The sequence below is a fragment of the Panthera tigris genome, chromosome B4 (genome assembly GCF_018350195.1).
Source record: "Panthera tigris isolate Pti1 chromosome B4, P.tigris_Pti1_mat1.1, whole genome shotgun sequence".
Lineage (NCBI taxonomy): Eukaryota > Metazoa > Chordata > Mammalia > Carnivora > Felidae > Panthera > Panthera tigris.
This window is the reverse complement of record NC_056666.1, coordinates 36,039,412-36,053,611: the sequence shown is the minus strand read 5'-3', so window position 1 is coordinate 36,053,611 and position 14,200 is coordinate 36,039,412. Positions and strand designations below refer to the sequence as shown.

At 37.9% G+C, this 14,200-nt stretch overlaps 1 protein-coding gene across 9 annotated transcripts in view; it reads left to right on the top strand.

Annotated features, from left to right (window-relative positions):
• ERC1 (ELKS/RAB6-interacting/CAST family member 1) overlaps positions 1-14,200 on the top strand; it is a 509,181-nt gene that overhangs the window by 385,478 nt on the left and 109,503 nt on the right. The gene's annotated exons all lie outside the window — the stretch shown is intronic.

Below are 14,200 nucleotides of genomic sequence, written 5' to 3'. Positions count from 1 at the left end.
CAACCATGAGCTCATGACCTGAGCTGAAATCAAGAGTTAGTTGCTTAACCAACTGAGCCACCCAGGCATTCATTTTTTAACTTGTGCAATGGCTGGATGAAATTAATGAAATTCTGCCCGGGTGAAATGAAAAAGGCTCATTTCTTTTGAATGATCCAACCAGAGTCCCACTGTAGAAGGCATATTTTTACTTAAACAATTCTAGCTATTCAGAGCTAAGTATGTTCTGAAGGTAAGGGCAAAGTTTTGCCCTTTTCTTTTCCAACCTAAACCCTCCCCAAATGTAATGCTTAATATTTATGTAAAACCTGTGGAAATAAAAGCTAAACACTTCCCTTTTGTTGATGGTTGGACAATGTTGTAAATGTACTTAGTGGACAGAACTATATACTTAAAAATGGTTAAAATGATAAATTGTTTGTTATATATATTTTACCACAATTTTTAAACTTGGGGGAAAATCTTTGAAAATAAACAGAAAGCTGAATCTAAGTCCCCTTCTTTATCTTTAATGCTCTTCACTGGCCATTCTTGTACTGTTTTCAGTGTCCACAAGTCATGTCTTCTAGTATCATCTCCTTTATTCTCAGATACATTTTCTGTGCGTTGTGTCTGCCTTCATTTGCTCTTCTGTCTGAAGTAATAAGACTGGGAAAGAGTTTTTCAAGTGAAGGAATTTCTTCTTTTCTACTCTAGGGGATCATTAATTGATAGCATTTTTACATAATATTTAATGTTCAAATTAACAAGAATCAGTATTTACACAATAAAAATAATTGTGGGCCATTATTAAAACTGTGTAGAACTAGATTTTATGTTTCTGTGGCCAACTTTGCTGAGAAAATACCAAAAGATGTCCCTTTTCTTTTCTTTTCCTTTCTTTTCTTTTTTCTTTTTTAAATATAATTTATTGACACGTTGGTTTCCATACAACACCCAGTGTTCATCCCAACCAGTGTTCGTACATGCTACATTTACATCCCTCCTCAATGCCCATCACCCACTTTCCCCTCTCCCCCACCCCCCCATCACCCCTCAGTTTATTCTCAGTACCCAAGAGTCTCTTATGGTTTGCATCCCTCCCTCTCTTTTTTTCCTCCTTTCCCCTCCCCCGTGGTCTTCTGTTAAGTTTCTCAAGATCTACCTGTGAGTGAAAACATATGGTATCTGTCTTTCTCTGACTGAGGATGTCCCTTTCTACAGGATAGATAGATGACCAGCAAGAAAACCCAACCCACTGCTCATTTATAAGCAAAAGAAACTTTTCCAGTGTCCTAAAATAATTTGTCATAAGAAGAGGACATCAACCAGTATTTGGATACCGGTTAAGTAAAGCAGGAAGAATGTGCTTAATTTTAAAGACATCTGGGGGTGCCAGGGTGGCTCAGTTGATTGAGCATCTGACTTTGGCTCAGATCATGATCTCGTGGTTCATGAGCCCAAGCCCCACATCAGGCTCTGTGCAGACAGCTTAGAGCCTGGAGCCTGCTTCAGATTCTTGTCTCCCCCTCTCTGCTCCTCCCCTGCTCACACTATCTCTCTCTCAAAAATAAACATTAAAAAAATTTTTTAAGACGTGTACAGTAGTTCAAAACTAAAATTTGGCTTATCAAAGCTGATAATATGAGTTGAATGGTGGTTGCAATGGCCTAGGAGGGTAGGGGAAAATGTGTGGAGATGTTGGTAAGGGGTATGAAGTTTCAGTTATGCCAGATGAATACGTTCTGGGGATCTAATATACATCATGGTGGCTATAGTTAGAGTGGTTTAGTCAGTGAAGCATCCGACTCTTGATTTCGGCTCAGGTCATGATCTCACACTTTGTGTGATGGAACCGCAGGTGGAGCTCTGTGCTGATGGCACAGAGCCAGCTTGGGATTCTCTCTCTCCCTCTCTCTCTGCCCCTTCCACACATGCTTGTGCATGTGCGCTCTCTCTCTCTCTCTCTCTCTCTCTCTCTCTCTCTGTCTCTCAAAATAAAAAATAAATAAACTTTAAAAAAAGGTAACTGTGAGGTGATAGAAATGTCAATTAGTTTTTGTTAGTTTTGTTGTGATAATGATTTCATAATGTATACATATATTAAAACATCATGTTGTATACCTTAAATATGTGCAATTTATATTTATTAGTTATACTTCAGTGCGGGGGGCTGCTAATATATGAAAAAGGACAGTATCGTTGAAGAAAGGCGTTCACTAGTTTGTGAATATGTGTATGTAGCAGTATCAGTTCTCCTAAGTAGTTAGACCTAAATATATAGACATAAGATTTAAATAGTTAATGGTCTCTCTACTCTAGGATACCAAAGATAATAAAATGTCTAGCAGACTAGAGTACTCATTCATAGTACTCATTCATAGTAGCTTTTGATTACTTGGTTCTCAAGGCTATATGTTTTCAGTAGGTGAAAGTTAAAGATATCAATTAACCCATGAACTTATAATCTTTAAAAATAATGGCTTAATGCCTTTACATCTAACTATATGCCCTGAGTATTCTATAGTGATGTGATCTATGTAAGGAGAAAGATAAATGTAGTTCTTGGGAGTCCTTCCTAACAGTGTTTTCCTGTCTCCTTTCCATGTAAAGTTTCATATTCCTGCTGTCTCAAAGAGTATCTAGGATGCTATGAGCAAGAAGGAACCGGTCTTGCCAAAGATATTTGATTCTTTAATTTTTCTAAGTGTGTGTACTAACTTTTAGACAAGGGAGAGGCCTTTTGGAAAGCGGATACGGCATCAATATTGTTTTAATTTAAAGCTTCTAGTCCTTGACTTGCTGGAATGTGCCTCAATCTAAAGGCCATTTCCTAACAAGGAAGCAGGCAACGTTGACCGGGCTTTCCAGTAAATGGAGCTGCCACTGCCTGATGGGCTCTTGGCATTCATGGGCAGTTCCTATTGTCAGAAAGAGATGAAGCAACAAGGGATTTACAGATTTGGGGGTCACCCTCTAAGATGGTCCCAATTTACATACCCACCCCAGGGTAACTTATTTCCGTGACTCATTCATGGCAAAGCAGCACTTGGAGAGGCTGCATCAGAGGAAGGGGCCAGAGCCAATGAAAAAAATAAAACCTAAAGGTTGTCTAACAAACTCCAGATGTGCTGTGGTGGGTGCCAACCAGTGTGTTCGGATTATAAGTCATGAAGAAGCCCCTGCTGTGATTGTCAAGCACCCACGCTGGATTTAATGTAAACTCACATGGAACCCTGGAAAGCATTAACACAATCTGTTGAGCCACAGCAGCTGTCACAAGATGGCCTTTCTCTCAGCATTATTTTCTTCTTTTCACCTCAAGAATTTTATAGCCTCCATATTGTATTTGCTGTTAGTGTGAAGTCTGGCTCTGCCCCTGTGTGTGCTCTATGCAGATGTGCCGTGGGCAGATTGGGCTTTTTGAGACAAGCTACATGGTTGGGTTTGTTTTGTTTTGCTTTCTTTTGTTTCTGTTTTTTTAAAGGTCAACTATAACTTTATGAGTAAATGCTACAAACTTAAACTGATGTGGTTTGAATCTAGACAGTCTCATTTACAACTATAATTTTGGAATCCTCTGCATTAGGATGAAATGTCAACAGTATATTCTTTTATTCCAGCATTGTCTAGGCATGAGGGATATAAAGACACAGTACTTGCCTTAAAGAAGAAGCTCACAGGGTAGTGCTTAAAATACTAGTTGTTCTAAACATTTGGCAAAACCATTCTGTTGAAAGTAGTCTTACCATCATTTCCTGCTGACAGCCTCAGCAAATCATCCCTGCATTACGTGATTTATTTGCCCATTCATTTCACATTCTTTGAGTATCTACTGTGTGTCAAATATTGTATAAATGGAAAATGAATGTCTTCCTAGTTAACAACCTGGCAGAAAGCTAATCAGACCTAGATTGTACCTCTCTCTAGCTGTCTCTTTTACCAAAGAAACAAATTATTTCTCTGAGATTCATCTATAGAATTTGGATAATGTTACCTGCTTCACAGGGTTGGTGTGAAATTAAAGAATACAGTAAACCCATAGCACTTAGATTTCCACTTTCAGAGATCCCTGTTTCACAGTGAGAACTGTGCTATCTCTAGGTGATACATGCTACATTGAGGGAGGGGAGAGCTTCAGTAACTATGGCTCTCCTTCTCAGTCATCTCTGATAGCTGTTTACTTTTCAGTATGACTATTGTATTTAGAATTATATAGCCAGCACATTGTGTTCTACTCCTGTGAGGAAGAACATATTTCTCAGAGCACTTAAGAGAATAAGTGGTACTTTTTATCCTTCCTTTTTCTTTTTACCTGTTTTTTCAGTAATAGAACTATAATACAGCATTTTTCAAAAATAATTCTGATATATCTTTTTTAAGTCTTATAGTTTCATCATAGATGATCATTGTTTAAACGCCCACCTGCCTGAAGTTGTCAGGGCTAGGAACGTGACCACACCCAAACATGTATTCTCACTCTCTAGTTCTGTGACTTTCTGCTTGCATACATGCCTCTTCTAGCCCTGGCTCATACAAGTTCTCAGAAATATGTGAAAATAGGATAACTACAAAAATAGCTACCACTTTATCAAGTGACTATAATATGCTGGGCATAGTTGCTTTATACACATCATATCTAATCCTCACCACAGTTCTGTATGGTATTATCTCCATTATGTAGATGAAGCACCTCAGACCCCAAAAGATTAAATTTCTTGGCTAAATTTCCACAAGGACTAAGTGGAAGTTCCAGAGTTCATTCTCTTCTTATTCTTTCCATCTTACATGGAAATTCCAGACAGTTGGTAATTAGGAAAGTTGTATTGCAATTCAAATAATACAAACAATGCTGTTTTAAGTTTTTATGACAGTTGTTTGTTCCCCTGAGAGATGGGAAAGGGTATTTTTTATATTTCAGTACTTCCCCTCTCTTCCTCTGAAGAACCTGAAACAAAAAAGCAATGGTGTGATTTGACTCTGTTTTCCAAATTACTAAGAGAAATGATACGAACTTGAAGCTGCAAAAGTACGGTGAGGTATAATTTAGCTTCTTTTCTGTCTTTGGAGATGGCAGTACTCTATCAGGACTAAACATGCTGTTGTTCTAACAGTGCACCTTCACTTTCACGTCCTGCCTTCTTTGAACCATCTGCAAATGGCTCCTAAAAGCACCAGCTGGGAGCCAGCCTCTCAGAGACTTTGACCACCCTGAATATATGGAGACTTTCCAACTTCAGAGTGATTATAAAAGAGTGTTTGGTCCCCTGGATCCCTGACCAGTGTACAGGTAGTGAAGAGATATTCTAACCCTGCAGCTGTCCAGCAGGTAGCCTCGGTTGCCAGTTTGTTTGGCCTTTATGTGGGGTTAAGAAAATTGCCCACATAAGCTCTGCTATCCCTGACCTTTATCATGTGTGAACATGACATGCATGAAATAAAGAACAATTACAGGTTCCTTCTAAGAGCAGACAGTCATAGTAGTCATTTCAGGGTCCTATGGGTTTAAAACTATTGTTCTTAAAGGATATCTAGCTGACCACCCACTTGAGATTTAGACAGAATTAATTTAGTTGCTTTTCGGGTTGAGTTTCTTTTTGAAGAAAACAAAAATGAGAAAAATAATCTGTAGTAGCTACCTCTAAAATATTAATTTTTCATAATCACAGATTACCCTGGAAACTTGATGATGTTATCCACTGTGAACTTTTCAACTCTTGAGTTCTGTAGGCAAATGCTCTACTTTCTATAATAGGATAATGCTAAATTAGGTCTAAGTAAGATAAGTAGTCAAGTCAATTCACTCATAATGAGAAGCACAGAATTTTGATTGGTTCCTTTTTTTTAATCAATCATTGCTTTTGAGTTATATCACATAAAATGTTTTAAGCTTTAACCTTTTCTTCTCAAATATTAATTTCTCATATTCATAATTTATTATGAAAATCATTGTCAGCATTAAACCTGTGATTCTTTATACCTTCTATATTCTCATTCTCCTGCAAGACCTGAACTATTCTCATTGATGATGTATTAAGACAACTATCAGGAAATGTCCTGTGTGGTGTACTGACATAAAAATCAGTTGAGTTTTTAAAAGATCTTTATAAAGTCAGAATGGCCTCACATCTTTTATTATACCCTCACATTTGGCTATATGTGACGCAGAACATTCATCTTGCTCCCCTTTGGGAGAAAAATTTCGCAAAATTTTGTCATCATTTTCTAACAACATCTCCTGTGAGGAAAAGAGGTTATTAATAATGTAGTTCCAACTTAGAATAAACTGAGGGTTGATGGGGGGTGGGAGGGACGGGAAAGTAGGTGATGGGCATTGAGGAGGGCACCTGTTAGGATGAGCACTGTGTGTTGTAAGGAAACCAATATGACAATAAATTTCATATAATATAAAATAAAATAAACCTACCCCAGGAAAACAAAAACAGTAACAACAACAACAACAAAAAATAACAATAATGTAGTTCCAGAGGCGCCTGGCTGGCTCAGCATCCAACTTTGGCTCAGATCATGATCTCGCAGCTTGTAGGTTTGAGCGTCATGGCGGGCTCTGTGCTGACAAGTTGGAGCCTGGAGCCTGCTTGGGATTCTGTATCTCCCTCTCTCTGCCCCTCCCCTGCTTGTATGTGCTCGCTCTCTCTCTCGCTCTCTCTCTCTCTCTCTCTCAAAAATAAACATTAAAAAAAATAGTGTAGTTCCATTTCACAGAAGGTAAAATCAAGGCCACTGACCAGCTAACAGTATAAATCACCTATAGGTATCAAAGGCTTATAAGAAGAGTAGATCTGTACTTTAGCACAGATAGCATACACCGTCATATCAGTGTTCCTAATTGGAACTCTGTGGCTATAATTCAAGACAACCTTAACATTTTCCCTGCTGTCCAGGAATCTCTTCTTCCTTGACCCACACCCTTTACAGTTAACAGATCCTTCTAGACACCCACCTAAATTAATTTTAGCAACATTTGCCAATTATTATTTAGTGTTTACTATGTACCAAGCCCTCTTCTAGGTGCTGGTGATAGAAGGGTGCAAGCAAACATGGCTCTTGGAGACTTCTCTTTATTGTATGTTCAACTACTTCGGCATTTCTAGGTATTTTGTCACATAAGAATTTTCACGTCACCTAATGTGGCAAAGAAGTTGCTGTTCTTTCATACTACACAAGAAAATTGAGCAAAAACATATCAGTGATTTGTCCACAATTTCAGATTGTTCAATCTGTCTCATTTTAAGAACTCTAAACTAATTTTAATTTGTCCGTATTTTATATATTCTCAACAAATTGTCAGTTTCCAAAATGCTCAAATAGAAGAATTATAAATAGATTAAGGATAGCTAAGTTCACTAGCTGAGTAGATGTGAAGAATCATAAATAATGCATATACATATTTTAGTGGATACAGAAAAACTTTGGATAAGTTGCTGCGTATCTGTGCTTCATTTCCCCCAAGTAAAATGATTATTATCTCTCTCCTGTTTCTGTTCAGGAAGTTTGAAGATGAGTTAGAACCAAGATCTTCTGGAGAACAGTAATACATAAGTACAGAGCTGTGTGATGTGTATATATACCTACAGATAGATGTATCACTCAGGGAAGCTAGCTGTCAGACAGATACTAATGCCAAGGTTCATCTGCACAGTGCTCAGCTGACCAGAGCCTGCTCCTGATCTCTTCTCACTGTTCAGTCTGAATATCCCCTTTCTGTTCACACAACCTTTCCCAGTTGTCCCAGTTCTGCTGCCTTGCAGTTACACCCAGGTGATCCCTGTTGATACTGGAGGTAATCCTATACTCTTCAGTCAAGTGTTTCCATATACTTTCTTACTTTTCTATTGTGTTGTGTGTATTTTATTTGTTTAACCCTCACAAGACCACTTTAGTTCCCTAATCTCTAAGTTATTGATAGAAATGAGTTTCTTCAGTGTTGCTCCAAGTATTTTCAAGAAGCACAGTATGAAAACTATCTGAAGTGAATTATACTTTAAGTAATTGTTTTTTATTCAGTTCTGCTCACTCTCTAGATAAGATTTTTCGTCTCTTGCAAGGAGCTACATGTGACATATGTGATACCTTGCATGATACTTTTATTTATTGCTTTATTGGATAGTGCTAAGGACTTTGACAGCCACTAATTAGGCCCAGGAAACTGGCCTGTGCTTTGAATTGGCACTTACTGCATCTAGCATTATACCTTCATGCATTTGTAAACCCGTATCTGTACATTCTTCAGACTTCCTTATCCTTGTTAGAATGCTGGTTACTGATAATGACAGTATTCAATGTTCTATCCACATAGCTCACTCAGAAACAACTTATTCTATAATATAGACTTGTTCTCTTTTGCTTCCTTTATTTGGGTTATTTTATTACTTTTGTTAATAGTAAACTGAATGTGTGTATAGGTTAACACCGTTCTTATTTTGACTGTAGACCCCTTTTCTCATGTTATAAGGCTGACCATTGGCCCAGATGACAAAGAGAGATATGTCATCTCTTCCTCCTCATAGCATTGAAGGCTACCATTATAGTAGCATGATATGCTAACTGTGAAGTTATAGTTGAAAAGGTACTTCTCATAACCACTCCAGGCATTTGGAACTTTCCAAATAAACTATCTTTTGGATTAAATTTCTCATGCTTATCCATGGTCCAAAGGAGAACAAATTTTTGAAAGTTCAGTAAATTCCTTTTATTTGGTACTGAGGGTTAGGGTGCAAAAAAATATCATTTGTTCCAACTCCAACTTTGAGGCACATGTTTTGTTTTGTTTTGTTTTTATCACAGTTTCAATGAAAGAAAATGCTATTTCAATATTGATTCTAAGTAAGCCAAGCTTAAATAATTTTATTTTGTTTGAAGTGTCTTCATCTACCTATCTCATAGTTTTGAGTAAAGAATGTAAATCTATTGCTTTGTGTGTAAAAATGTGATTGCTTCTTATTTACTAAGTTTTGGGAAGAACTGGCTCAAGTTTGTTCTGAAAAATGAAACTATGGGTCAGGTATGTTAAAAAAAAACACATCAACTCAGATTTGGTTTTCATATTCTTAGCCCCAGGCCCCAACCCACTTACTGAAGTGACATTTAGAACTGCTGAGTTAGAGCATGATAATAAATAATTGGATTCTTACTTTTCAGACTTACTGTTGGTTCTCTGTAGTATGCATAGTTGTTTCTGAACAGAGCTAAAATAATGTGAGGACATACTAATCATCTCCTAATATGAACTCAGTTTGGTGAAAGCCATGACTTTGGATTTATCATTTTCTTTTACTAAAAGAAAAAAAATTATGAAAAATCCTTTTAACTAGCCAAGAAAATAGACATTTCAGTAGGGTCCTTACTCATGTTAAAGATTTTTCCATAGGAATGAAATTTGTCATGGAAGTGTGTTGCCAGTAAGTTTATTATTTGTTAAGTTCCCAGTAAACACAAAAAAGGACCAAGCTGTCTTTGGGGTGGAAACATGATTGCTTTTCTTTCCTCTTACATAAGAAGCAAGAACGAACAAGGATACACCTTCAGGCCTCTAGTTGGAAGTCTCCTTAACTAAATCACTCAGTTCATTAAGTGCAGTTTTTTACTTTTCACATTACAGCTGGTAATGTTGTTGCTGAACTTTCTGTTCCTACTTAACAAGGATCCCCATAACATGTGGCTCACTTCTCTTGAAGACCCCATTGATAGTCTCATCAAAACCTGTATCTCTACTAACAGTCTATTCAAGGCACATTACATTTTCACTAACACTCTCCTCAAAATCTTTCCAGCTCTTCCAGCTTCCACCCCACTGCCCAATTCCAAAGCCGTTCCCACATTTTAGGTTTTTGTTGTGGCAGTTACCAAAATCTATTATCTGTTACTGCATAAAAAATACCTTGAATTTAGTGTCTTAAAATACCAAACACTTAGGGGTTCCTGGCTTGCTCAGTCAGTGGAGCATGTGACTCTTGATCTCTGGTTGTACATTTAAGCCCCATGTTGGTTGTAGAGATTACTTAAAAATAAAATCTCACACACACACACACACACACACACACACACACACACACACACACATCTATTATCTCACATTGTATCTTAGTGTCAGGAATCTGGGAGCAGCTTAGCTGGTTGTTCTGACTCAGGATCCCTGATGAATTTGTAGTCAGGCTATTGGCCGGGTCTACCTGAATGCTTGACTGGAACTACAAGATTCACTTCCAGATTCACCCATATGACTCTTGGCTCTACACCATTTAAAGCTTTTCTAGAAGGTTACTCAGTACATGGTAGCTGGCTTCCCCTGAGCATGTGATCCAGGAGAGAGGAAAAGAGCAACAAAGATGGAAGCCACAATGTCTTTTGTAGTCTAATCTCAGAAGTGACATACCATTACTTCAACCTTATTCTATTAATTACATAAACCAACTGTCTATGATGTGAGAGGGAACAACACAGTGGTGTGAATAACTGTAAACAGGGATCTTTGCAGATTGTCTTGAAGGTTGGCTACCACAAGTGAATGAATAAACAATTTGTGGTATGCTCATGCAATGAAATACTGCTCAACAATAAATAGGAATGAACTACAAACACAGCAATGCAGGTGATTCTCAAAAACACAACTGAACAAAAGAATCCAGACAGAAGAATATTCCATATTTATATTAAACTCTAGAAAAGACTTTTAATTTATGACCTCAGAAAACAGGTAAGACAACAAGGTAGAACTGATTTCATCTTCCCTACCTCAACTCATAAGCGGGGCCTACATTGGGAAAGGAACAAGTTCCATTCTCTCTCTTTTTTTTTCCGCTTCCTTTGGTGTTGGGGTCCTCAGTGCTGATGCTGCCTCTCTGACCAACATTGGCCCCCAATTCCTTGAGGAAAGCAGTAACTGAAAGACACAAACCTGGCTGCTTTCTGTAATGTTACTTGACTCACAGGAAAGTTCTATATCCTTGCCATGCCAGATAGTGAGAGTGAGAATCTATAGGCTGCCTCAGTACTTCTCTGTCCATTCTTCATCTATCGCCAGTTTCTTTTTTCCTTCTCGGATAAGCACAAGGCAAATCAACAAGGCTGATTGATGCCTAAGGAGGTACCAAAGACAGGAACGAGATGCCAATTTCCTTTTCTTTTACTCTTACCCAGAGTTTAGGATTGAATATACTAGGATTTAGGATTGACTTCTCTTCGAGCCCTCTCGCTTAGCTTGGACACAGGGACCCTACTGTACACTTACATAGATCCCTGTGCCATCAAGACTACTCTGCCAGTCCTGGCACCACACTCCCAGCCGTCTCAGGCTAAAAAGGTATGTGCTGACGTGTTGAACTAGTGGACAGTCATGCCTTTTCTGCCACCTCTTAGTAGCTCTATATAATATGGCTTGGTTAGCTCTTCTTTGTCCCCAGCTTTGGTCCCTGGTCACTAATTCTGGAATAGCTGGAAAAACTCATTCATCACAGTATTAAAACTAGCTTAAAAGTGGCATCTAAAATTGGAGAGAGAACAATAAAACTGTGTTGCATTCTTTAGAAAGAGAATATTAATAAGGTAAAGCTACAAAGAGCTCCGGAGCTGTTAATGAACAAAGGCGAAAATAAATAGCAAGTGTTGAAGTAATTCAAGTGCTACTCTGTAACTGTTGGTGAAAAGCAAAATTTAGTAGGCATCTGTCTCACTAAGCAGTTTAAATTCTTGATGATGAGACCAGCCCAAGAGAGCATTCACGTATCCACTTGTCCACCACACATATATAGTGCCAGGTATCTTTTACTTGACTGGGCAGGCGTTCCTGAGAAGACATATACGTTAGGCACTGCTGGAGAACCCCTTGATGTTGCATTTAACTGTGCCTGCTTTCTCCTGTATTGGCCGTCTACACATGTCCACGTCTCAGCTGTCCTGTATGACATTATCTCCTGATAGTGACTGTTATTTTATGATCAGAGAAAGTGAAAACCTTCTGTCTAGTTAAAATACACAGTATTCAGACATTGCCAGAATAGAAGATTGCAGTTCAGTCAGTATTTAATGATTCAGTGGCCCTTTCTGATTTGGTCAGATAAAAATGTTAATCTTTTTAGTTATCCTATCTCCCTTCAATTCTAGGGTTAGTTGTTGTTGTTGTTTTGTATTAGGTATTCAGTATACATACTTCTTTCTCTACACCACTACAAACATTAAGATCAGCTAGATTTTTCCTACTGATGATATCCAGATTTATTTGAAAGGAACTGGATGCAAAGCATTTTCCATTCACTGTCCTCACCTCTGGAATTGCCTTCTATTTCCTCGTCTTAATCTCTACTTTAATCTTCACTTCAAGACTCATCTTTGTAGTTTGGAATTTCCTAGCCATGAAATCTTTTTTTTTTTTTTTTTTTTTTAACCATTAGCAAATTCATTCTGTGCCTTTTTTCACTCACACATTCATCCTCCTTTGGATATGAGTTGAAACATGGGAGGGGAGGAAAAAAGAAAAAGAAATTACTCACTTGTACTACAGTTGTTTTTAACGTTATGTATTCTAAGACAAATTATTCTCATTGGTGTGGCTGTTTCTTCAAATATAGGAATTCCCATTCTGTAACTGTTGCTGTCTGGTTTTCTTGTTGTATGAAGCCATGTGGTACAGTAGAAATAACACCAAACTGAGTGTCAAGAGACCTGAGCTCTAGCTCCAACTCTATTGATAGCTAAGCATATAATCTTAAACCATAGTAATACCATCTAATATGCACAGTTTACAGTTTACAAAGTGTTAGTCAAATACCTTAGAGCACCTAACCCTGTGGCTAAATGGGCCAGGCAAATATGGTAAGTTAAAGAAGTGAATAAAGTGTGTAAGACAATAAGAGAGAGAGAGACTCTGTGTTTAAGTAGGGGCCAAATGCTTTTTCTGTAAAAGCAGCCATGTTTTCTTTTTTTAAATATAATTTATTGTCAAGTTAGCTAACATGCAGTGTATATACACTGTGCTTTTGGCTTTGGAAGTAGATTCTCATGATTCTTCACTTACATACAACCCCCAGTGCTTAGCCCAACAAATGCCCTCCTCGATGCCCATCACCCATTTTCCCCTCTCCCCAACCCCCTGCCAGCAACCTTCAGTTTGTTCTATGTATTTAAGAGTTTCTTATGGTTTGCCTCCATCTCTGTTAGATACTATTTTTCCCCCTTTCCTTCCCCCATGGTCTTCTGTTAAGTTTCTCAATTTCCACATATGAGTGAAAACATACGATATCTGTCTTTCTCTGACTTATTTCACTTAGCATAATACCCTCCAGTTCCATCCTCGTTGCAAATGACAGGATTTCATTCTTTCTCATTGCCAAGTAGTATTCCATTGTATATATAAACCACATCTTCTTTATCCATTCATCAGTTGGTGGACATTTGGGCTCTTTCCATGATTTGGCTATTGTTGAAAGCGCTGCTATAAACATTGGGGTACATGTGCCCTTATGAATCAGCACTCCTGTATCCTTTGGATAAATTCCTAGTAGTAAAAGCTGCCACGTTTTAATTCCAACTTGTGGCCATACATGATGTGAGCTTTGTGTTACACAGGAGTCCATTCTTTTCTTCAGAGTCCACAAATTTATATAAATCTCTTTTCTTGAGATATAATTGACATATTAGTTTTAGGTGTGAGCACAATTTGATATATGTATATACTGTGAAATGATTACCATGATAAGTTTACTTAACATCCATCACACAATTAATTACACATTTTTTTTTCTTGTGACCTGCTATCAGCAACTTCCAAATACACAGCATAGTATTGTTAACTGTGGTCACCATGCTGTACATTACATCCCCAGGATTTATTTATACTGTAACTGGAAGTTTGTGGTTTCTTTTAATTTTTTTTTAATGTTTATTTATTTATTTTTTTTTTGAGACAGAGGGAGACAGAGCATGAGTGGGGGAGGGGCAGAGAGAGAGGGAGACACAGAGCCTGAAGCAGACTCCAGACTCCGAGATGTCAGCACAGAGCCTGACGTGGGGCTCAAACCCAAGGACCGTGAGATGATGACCTGAGCTGAAGTCAGATACTTAGCTGACTGAGCCACCCAGGTGCCCCAAGAAGTTTGTATTTTTTTGACCCTCTTCACTTATAAATCTCTCAATACCTGAATGTTGGCATTTAATTAATTTTTTTTGTTTTTTATATAAGCCAGGCCATAAGCTGCCTAACTTA